Genomic DNA, 10,611 nt, shown 5'->3' on the forward strand with positions numbered 1-10,611 from the left:
CTATTGCAGAGTAAGAGTAGTGACTGATTTGTTACTGGGAAGGTCAAGAAAAATATTTTCTTCTGGATATATAACTAATTCCTGTTATTATTTTATTTTATAACTTTTATTACTGTTCTGGCCTATTTCTTGTTTTCAGTTGAGTTCAGTTGAGTCTCTTGGTGAGCTCTTAAGAGCTGGAGCAGTGATTTCCATCTCTTGTCTGCTGAAGACTAAATGCACCTGTGTACTGGGGTCTGGCTGAGATGGAGTTCATTTTCTTCATAGCAGCCCACGTGGTGCTGTTTTTCAGATTTGTGACTAAAACAGTGTTCTAGCTGTTGCTGAGCAGTACTTGCACAGCACCATGGCTTTCTTTTTTTTCTTGTTCTGCCCACTCTCCCCTCAGTGAGTGGGCTGGGGTGGGCCAGACGTTGGGCGAGGACACAGCCTGGGCAGCTGACCCAGATTGACCAAAGGGATATTCTATGCCGTATAATGTCACACTCAGCAATAAAACCTAAGGGGAATTTTTTGGGGGTGACCACTCAGGCATGTACATACCCAGATGTCACTCCCTTAGCTGCTACTTTGATGGTTTGATAGGCCATGTGGAATGGAAGGAGGTTAAGTTATCACGTGTAGATCTGCTTTGCTCACATCAGTTCCCTTTAATGTTATAAAAAGACTGACAGTGTACTAAAAGTATCTCTTGTGATTCATGTCCTGGTTCTTGATGTCACTGACACCCATTTGAAAACATGCTTTAGAACAGTGTTGTTAATTGCAAAATGTAGAAATGCTGAGGGGGTAAATTCTGCTCTTTTCTTTTTTATTTTCATTTTTTTTCTCCTTTTGTTGCCAAACGCATGTGATTCCAAATGAATTTCATAAAGGTGAGCTGGCCCTTGTGCTGGCATAAATATTCTTGTTGTATAAATAATGCCTATTTTATGTTTTGTTTGAATGAACTTGGTTAGGTTTTAGAGAAAGCGGCTGCCTGTCTGTGCTGTGCTGGGCAGCACACGGAGGTTTTCATAGAGTCTTCTGGCAGAAGTGGGAAATTGAATATTTTTTGTTGAGAGAAATGAACGTGTTCCACTAGAAGCTGTTGAGAAAGCTGTATAAACACCTGTAGGGAGCTCTCAGGATGAACACCGGTACGTTTTATAGATCTTAAAGGCAAACAGATTCTATTTCTCCCCTCTTATTCCATAACCTGTGAGATTTCACCCAGATAGCCTCACTTGGAGACCAGCGACTTGTCTGACGGAAGTGTATTTTCAAAACGGCACCCAGGCTTCAGCAGTACCAGTGGTTAATCACCATAACTGTTAAATATTTATGACTTACTCTTAATTTAAATCTGTCTGGATTTAATGTCAAGCCCTTTCTTAATGCTGGGTCTTTCTCTGCTACATTTGAAGAGCATTTTAGTACCCAAGGCTTTTTCCCTGTGAATGTTCTTACACAAATCTAATCAAGTTACTGCTCAGTCGTCTTTTTGATAAGCTAAACAGGTTGAGCTATTTCACTCTCTCACTTTAAGAGGTTTGGTCCAATCCTTGAATAATTTTTTGAGGCTCCTTCTTTCTTCTTTTTTTAACACCTCTTTCAATTTTCCAATATTCTTTTCAAAGTATCAGAAGGTGATACCATATTCCAGCATTGATCCCAGTGATGCTGTATTTAGAGATCAAATGACCTTTCTGTTCCTTTGTTTGTACGTGAGCCTCTGCTACAATACAGCCTGCATTTTTTTCCCTGGATGTATGACTTTGACTATATAAAAATGTGTTTGATTTAGATGGCCTGCTTTACTGTGTGTACTATAAAATACAGTATTTAAAGCTATATACAAGTTACTTATTTTTTATTATATACCTTCATGATGAGACGATTCTGCAAGTGTATTTTGAAAAATACTCATGTGAATGAAATGAGCTTCAGAACTTATTTATAAATATTGCTATTATAGGTAACATATTTTGGATGCAGTTGTATAAATAGATAATAGTGGTTTGGATGTTAGATGAATACTGTTTGTTATTTGTGGCGATGTATTGAATGAACTCTTGATATTTGATCTGCAGTCAAGTATTTGTCTATAATCTCCCTCAATTATTAATATGAATTAAATTTTTAAAAAATCTTCAAAAGCATAACTAATGTTATAGAAATAGCTCCTGATCTCATGCAGTAGGTTTGGTGGTTTTTTTTTTTTTTTAATTCTGCGTATCCCATGGCTTCTCAGCTCTCAACTTCTAGTCTGTGTATTTGTGAACTGTTATTGACTTGTGAACATTCACAGTTGGAACTAAGTAATATGGGTTTTTTTAGTGAATAATTCACTAAAATAAAAATGTTGAGTTAAACAAGTATTTGCTTTTCAGGTTCCTATGCAAAATAGTTCTTTGTTGCTCTCTCCTGAAATTTAAATATTTGGAGGCATTTGAGATGATGCATGACATTATTTTTCCTCTGAAGTTTCTGAAAAGATTATGACTTCAAAAATATTTAAGTCAACTTAATGTTGAAATTACTTTTCTGTTGTTTGGTTCCCTGAGAAGATCAAATGAAGCTTTGAGTTGATCAAGCACCAATTTTAAGAATGAATTATTTACACAACTTTAATCTAGATGTCACCTAACCTGTTTGCTCATCTCTCTGTATCTGCCTGATGTACGATGATTGGAAAAACAGACGTTGTTGAAAATAGGTAGAAAATTTTAGGTACGTAGAAATTAAAATGTGATTTGCAGATTGATTCATCCTGTAATAAAACTTGAAGTTGGTATTTTACGGAACCTGATTCCTTACCAGCCTTGTTTTAAAGTAGTTTAAATTACCAGAGGTTCTCAGCTACAGTGAGCGTTATTACATGTCGTCACTCTGGTGATATAGCATAGCACCATCTTAAGATAAAGGAATGCAAGAAAGGGAGAACTAAGTAAAAAAAAAAAAAAAAAAAAAAAAAATCAATTGTTTTAAAAAAGACAGAAGGCCTAGAGTCAGCTCAACAAATGGATTTATGTTGTGTCTGTGCTGGCTACAGATGGATAAAACCTACCAGTTTGAGTTTTTGGCATTATTCCAAAAGGAATTGTTGCTGAATCTTAATTGGAACAGATTGGTGGTTTTCTTGGAAATTGTTCTGTGTTCTCAGTCCGGTGTCATCCCAGTTGTAGGGTGTTTCAAAAGTGTTTCTGTATCAAAATACTATATAAAACTTTGTCTATTCCTAGTGCATTGAGAGGAATAGTGGAGAGGAAAAGGAAGGTCCAGTGGGATGTAGTTCCTCAGCCCTTGCAAATCTGGTGGAGGTTGCACCTTTTCTGTGGCAGGTAAATAGGGAATAGCAGGTCTAGCTATTAACAGAGGAGGTGGAAGGATCTGAAACTGTCAGTGGACATGCTCAGACAAAAACAAAATTTGTACCTTTGTTTAGTCATAGCCTCTCAGAGGAAAGGTAAAGGATTGAGCAGCCTAGAGATTGTTCTTGCCAATTAAAATATGATCTTGTTGGCTGAGATGCTGGCAAACCAGTGCTGTCACATGTGGTCCAGAGTTTAAAATCGAAGGCATTGGTATGTTAAATTAAAAAAAAAAAAACATGGATGAAACATGAGCTTTAATTACTGCATTGTAGGTCACAGCAGTCAATCCCCCTCTCCCACCCACCAGCCCTTGAAAAAGCCCTCAGTGATACAGTGATAAGTGACCAGTACATTTGGGCTCAGTGAAAGGAAATAGTCCAGCCACTCTTTTCAGTGCAAAATAAATGGAATTGCATTAAGAACCCTGCTTTTGAGGTAAAATGTGATTACAATAATAAATTAATTGCATAGTTTAACCATAATATACTTTGCTTGTTGCAGGAAGTGGAAAAAATGCACTGAGTAACCTTGCTGGGTAGCCTAGCCTATAGCAGAAAATGTGGTATGAAACATTTGTATTAAAACTCCCGTGAAAGCCTCAGTTGACTCACTCATTTATGGATAGCCAACATACCGTAATATTTGGACCAAAGGTTTATGCAAAGCCTCCGTCTTCCACTGAAACTAGTTTGATTTAAAAGCCTTTTGAAATATTGGTTTCTGCTGGGAGGAAATGTAATTTTCTGAAGTGCAGAGGGAGTAGTCATCTCTCCCAAAATGTTTGGGAAGAGAAGCAACTTCCTGAACTGAGGGACCATGGTCTAGGACAGTGGATGCCTTGCCATCCTGTCAAGTAGCTTAGATGCAACTTTCAAGTCCAGTATACGTATACGTACAAAGTCTTATTGAGATTTTAGTTCTGACAACTTCATTGTGTTTGGCCAATAAGAGCGATAATTGACTCTAGACAAAAACTTTAAAAAAATTTTTTAAAAGTAGCTTGAATCAACGCTCCACATGAGATGTATAGACAAAAACCAGAAACTTAAACAAAAGGCCTAGTCCTAATGAGACAGCCAACTAAGCCGAAAGATTATGAGTAGTGGGAATTTATGCTGCTTGCTTTATGGAGTTGCCAAAATATCATTGAGATGTATTCTTTTTACCGCAGTGGGAAACAATACTCTGTTGTATTCTGTTGTTGTAATGGTGTTCTAGCAACTTGCACTGTAACAGCCAGCTGAAGCCACCATGCAGAGTATATGGAAGTCACTAGAGATAAACCAGTTTTGAAATATTTGACCTTCTCAGAGGGATTTCCTTTTGGCTCCAGCTGCTGGACCCTCCTGTTAGAAACATTAATCTGGAAGTGCTTTTAAATGCTGAACAGCACAGACGATTTGGGAAGTACAGCATGGCTGCCAATAGGTAGATTAAACAGTGAGAAAAGAGGCAACAGGGAGATGAGTAACTCCAAATTGACGGAAGGGAGAAAATGTAGAGGAAGAGAATCCAAATAAAGAAGGGGTTGGGACGACGGGGGAAGGAAGACTCAGACATGGGAAAGAAGAAAATAAAATACAGTGTATCCGAAATAGAATCTGTGAGTTAGGAACATTTTCAAAGCTCCATGGCCTCCCTTAATCCTCCACATACATTGCTTTGAAAATATGCCCATTTGATCTGTTCTCTTAAAAGTTTTTTGGTGATAAAGCATCATTTGACCTCCCTAAAAAAGCATCGCGCTGATATCAGTAACAGTGGCCAGCATTTCATCTTCCATAGGTTGGAACCTGTGTCTTGGCCTTCTAATCTCTTCTTGTTTTGGTGATTTCTGTGTGTTATATGTCTGTCTCTTGTTTCTGTTGCCAGCATTTGCCTTCATTTTTAGTTGCAGGCAAATCTTTGTCTTAAAAAAATTAAATAGTATTCATGATGGAGGGTTAATACCACTTTCTAGAATGAGACACAATATAGAAAGTTATTATTTGTCTTTCTCAGGTGCTACTATACCAATATCCTTCAGTTCCAGCCTGCAGTATACTTATTAGTTTGTTTTCTCTTTCAGGAGGAGCTTTCTTGAAGAAATGATGCTATGCAGTACCAAATTACTGTTGTGGTATCAATCAGTGTCTCATAAAAGAAAAGTCTAAAAATAGAAAGACTAAAAGACCAAGCAAAGATCCCCTTAATGTTGCTAACAAAGGATTTAATATCTTAAATGTCCTTAAAAATAGTGCGATTGTTACCATGTATATTAAAAAAGAAAAAGTAAGTATGCTTCTTGGGCTTAATTTTGGCAAAGGTCTTAGATCATTGTGTAATTTTGTATATTATGTGTGCAGTAATTTCTAGACATTGGAGTCAGTGGTAGTTTTGCATGAGTAAAAACTGCTGGTTTGGTCCCCCATGATTCATTGATAAGGGTATTGCTTCTGACATTAGATTCAGCTAAGGGTAACAGACAATAACATGGCTGATTACTAAAGTAGAAGATGTAAATTCTTTCACATTTCTATGCATTAAAAAGGCTTAGAATTCCTGAATTTTAATATAAAATACAATGAAGTGTATCAAATAAGATTCCCCTATTTCGCTTTGTAATAATAAATAGCAGTGTGCACATTCAAAGGGTGAAAAATGGCCTTAAAGAACCTTTGCCTCCTAAGGTTGAGAAAATACATTACCAAAATCTCATTAAATACTCTTACATTTTGTGTGTGTGATTGTATGTTCCTTTTTCTTCAAGTGATTATATCCAGACTTGCATGGTCATATTAAAACCAGTTGGGCATACAGGAGCTGACTGGGTGTACATCAGTGAAATAACTGGTACGTCTATATAAGACATTGGTTAACAGCTGTAATGAGAGCAGAAACAAATAAATGTTATTTTCTTATTTGGGGATCCTGGAATGTATTTTCTACTGTGTTTCTTATTTTGACGTAGGTTTCACCTTCTCTCCCTTAATGGCAGTGCTAGGCTAATGGTTGGACTCAATGATCTTAAAGGTCTTTTCCAACCTAAAGGATTCTATGATTCTATCCTTCCAAGCTTCCCCAGCACCCCTCGTTGAGCTGTGCTGTGATAGTTCAGCCTTTGAGAGTTTGGAATGCATTCTATTCTGGGATTTGAGTTCAAGGAATTTAGCCTTTATACAAAGGCTTGAAATAAGTAGCAATCAACACCCATGTGAAAAAGATGTGGGGTGTGTGTGTGTTCAGTTTTGGGTTGTGGGGGTTTTTTTGTGTTGTTTGTTTTTTCAAAATCTCACTAATCCTTTTAGCATCTGTGTATGGAGGGGAGAGGAGAGGAGATACTGGTCAAGGTTAAGAGGAGAAGAGCAGACGCAGCTAGGGTTCTCTTTGGGGGGATAGCAGAATTCATCCCCACCAGAACTTCATAACCCCAAAGAATATCTTTAGAGTTACTGTTTTTCCTCTTAGGCTAACCAAGTGTGCTTGGGCAGTGCTGAGTCTTAGTAGAGTGGGATCACTACCAACTAAAAAGCATTAGAGCCTCCGCTATATCCAGAGTTAAATTCTTGCACCGTATGCCACAAGGGAGGAAAGAAAATAAAGACTCAAATTTTGTTTATGTTGGAAATAGAACTCAAGTAGAATAATACAGCTTTTTAAATTTGAGTTTGGAATTCAAAGTCTAATTATCCTGAACAACGCATAGTGTTTTTGATCACTTCCCAACAAATGACATTACTAAAACCAAACCAAAATCTTTTAAGTTGCAAATATTTTCCAAATGGCTTCTTTAGCAAAGGTGACTGCAAGTAATCAGGCTTTTTAGTTGCTCAGAAATAATGCATGATGTTTATTTTGTCTCTGAAAATAAGATTTTAGGAACCTATTGGTGCTAGGAAGGAAAAGAATTGGTACTTTGAGCATGTAGCTTCCATAATTTGTAAGTGTTCTGGGATCTCTGCTGCCAGCTGCTGTTCTTGTTCCCTCTAAGTGCATGTGGTCTGATTTTAAAGCAAAACTAAGACACAACGAACAGGGGTTGCTATAAAAATAATAAAAGAAATAACACCCTTACTTTCCTTTTTTTTTTTTTTTTTTTTTTTTTTTTTTTTTAAGCAGTTATTAATTTAAAGTAACTTACTGCATTTTTATCCATCACATACTTTTAGCATGAAGAATATGATAACCAGTATCGGGAATTCACCTAAATTCACAGAATTTGTAGGTGGTGACGGATGCTCATGCACTGTAGTGTTATCCTGGAAGGGTGACTTAGTTAGGAATGAGTGAGTTAGTTTCTTGGTGAGCATTTAACAATCTATTGAAATAATTTATGTTCACGCCTCCTTTTTATTAAATATTTACTTGTATGTGTGTATATTTGTTTGGTTGATTGCTGTGATTATTCACTTGTTCCACAACAACCTTTTTGTTGTGCCTTAGTGCTGAATGGATCTGGACATGATTACATCTGTAGGAAGAAATTAAGGCTTGGACTGTATGTATGTAAATGTACACAAGATGAGTGATCTTCATTCAAGTGTTAAATGCTGTGAAACTTCCACTGTTGATATATTGTACAAATGATTCAATCCAAATTACTTAGTCCATTATATACTTAGCTGCAAAAGGAAAAGCGAGGAGAGTTATTGTCTTGAGTGATCTATACATGCAGGAAAGTTGTTTTTAATAGAACATTAGCTTTCCTAAGCTCTCAAATAACATTTGAAGTATACTTTCATTACCAATAGATGGCAGCATAGCTCTTCAAGAGACTAACACCGAGTCGTGAGTACCTCATGGTAATGTAAATTACTTTAGCACAAAGTTATTATTTGAGTAAATGTTGTTCTGCTGCATTTTTCCGAGTTCTCTACCTATTTTTGATTTAAAATAGAAAGGAAGAAGCTATGGATGGGATAGAAGTTAAGACTATATTTTATGACTAAATACATACTAGAAAAAATATTTTAAAATAAAAATGCATTTTGCGTACACAGGCATATTTCTTTATATTAATTACAATTAAAAATCTTAAATGTGTAAATTTTTAATTGACAGAACCTACGTTCTGTTCATAGAACACCAAGAACAAACATCAAGAGTAGTACTTTGCTTGTGAGGGTGACAGAACCTAGGTCAAGCAAATCTGAGTGTTCTGTGTTGTAAACCCTAAAGGTTATTATGGGAATGGCACAGTATTTACAAGGGCAGATTTTTCTATAACCTACTCTAAGAAAACTGCATTCTTACTGTATTGCTTGCCTCAATTTTAGTCTGAGAACTAAGAGTCTGATAAGCATAGGGTCCTATGTGGTCTTGTTGAAGGCTAAGGTACTTTGAAATTCCAATATTTAGGCACCCATCAATAAACTATTAAATGTATGCTTGCTCAACGCTGTGATTAATTTTGGCAAATAGAGTGGGGAGGGGCAGGGTGATGGGGGACAGGAACAAAACCCACGAAGCTTTCTATAGTGCCATTCCTGGGCTTAAGCTTTTCAGAGTCACCTCTCGCAGTGAGGAAGCACATGTGAGAGAGAAATCTTGGAGGGAAAGGAAAGAAGGATTCATGAAGGGCACTTGAGGTTGGCAGTAGCTGGAAGCTCTCTGCTGAGATGCAGCCTGTGTTAGACAAGAAGGCAATCGGATCAGGGGAAGCACAGCTTGTAGCGAGTAAGCAAGTTCTTCCAGTCTTGATTTTCAACGCTTTGGGGTATAGAGTAGCACATCCTTGGAAAAGATGATCTGCTTCTCAAAATACTGTTATACCTTCTGGCTTAGTTCACGACGCACTAATTTCCACCATACATATAGTCCGTGTTTTCTGTCTGAGGCTAATTTTGTTTTTATTAATGTTTTTTAGTTTGAGGAGGGACAAGTTGTCAAACTCCTATTATTTGAATTATCTTGATAGTCAGAGTAGAGCAAATGTCTTTACTCCAGGTTTCGCCACTCCTTTAACCCTCCTTTTTTATTTTCCATACAAGGAATCTGTTTAGTCTGCAACACCAATGCATTTTCTTTATTACTCTTAATTGCTATATTGTTGCATGACTGGCTATTTCAAGTAAAAAAAATATTGCCTAGCTGTATACTTACTGCAAAGGTTGATACCTAGACTAGTAAATTGGACAGAAAATCTTCTCAGCCTTACAGCACCTGGATTTGTCAGCCTTTCATTCAGGAAGAAGGCATGCGCACTCTGCCCCTCTCCCATTGCCTTTGACCAGAAATTCATCTTGACTGCAAAATAAATTTTTCTTGGTGAAAGTTCTGTTGAGATCAGTGTATCCATGAGAGGCTTGCTTTGACTGACTGATATTTTTCAGTGGGAATTTTTTTTTTCTACATCAGTAAATAATTAGACTCAGAAAGCATAATCCTTTAATTTTTTTGAAAGCAAGACTTAGGCTGCCCTTTTTCCTTTCTTGTAGTTTATCAGATTACATGTTTTTTCCTTTGTTATTTATTAAAAAAGATTGAAATTTTTAATATTAAAATGTATTCTACAGTAACTGTGGGAAGCTCTAGAGCCAGCACCTGTGCCACATTTTGTACTTTTGCTGTAGTGGTCTCATAAAAAATAGTTCATCCATCAATACAATTGATTTTTTCTGAGGGGGAAGATTGATATTTCTGAGAGATACTGGAAGAGAGGGATTAAAATAGTAGGAAGAGTAAATTTTTGTATCTCACTTATATTATCAGGGTATCTAATTTCTGTATCAGTTCATATGATCATCTTGTTTCTTTTGTTATTTGTTACATATCATGTTCTTACACAGGCAGTAGACACTCATTATTAAAAATAGTTTCCTCTTTCCATTGCTTCAGGTTGAAAAACATGATCCAATGAAAGCCCAACTTGCACTTAGTCCCTTAATTTTTGTATGTTACAGTTGCTTTGTTTTCTGCCACCTGTGTTTGGATATATGCAGTGTCTTCGAGATTTGGGAAACCAATGAGGGCAGCTAGGACATCATGCTGTTGGTCTAATATAGAGAATCATATGCTGATGATTCAGTAGAACTTTATTTTTGGATTGCTGAAATGCTGTTCTTCTGTAGGCATGGGACTTTTTTGGTTATGAATCTGTAAATCTTAAAGGGTTGCATCAGAATCATCATTTGTTCTTGTTTTGTGTACTTCTTGGGAAGATGCCTGTTCTCTGGCATGAGAGGGTGGCCTGTTCCTTAATGCTTGTGACAGGTAGGTGAAATGCTGGAATCTCAGCGTACTTAGCTTTTGTGGTCTAGGCTTCTGAAAATTGTAG

Source organism: Egretta garzetta, unplaced genomic scaffold (genome assembly GCF_000687185.1).
Source record: "Egretta garzetta isolate BGI_Z169 unplaced genomic scaffold, ASM68718v1 scaffold262, whole genome shotgun sequence".
Classification (NCBI taxonomy): Eukaryota; Metazoa; Chordata; class Aves; order Pelecaniformes; family Ardeidae; genus Egretta; species Egretta garzetta.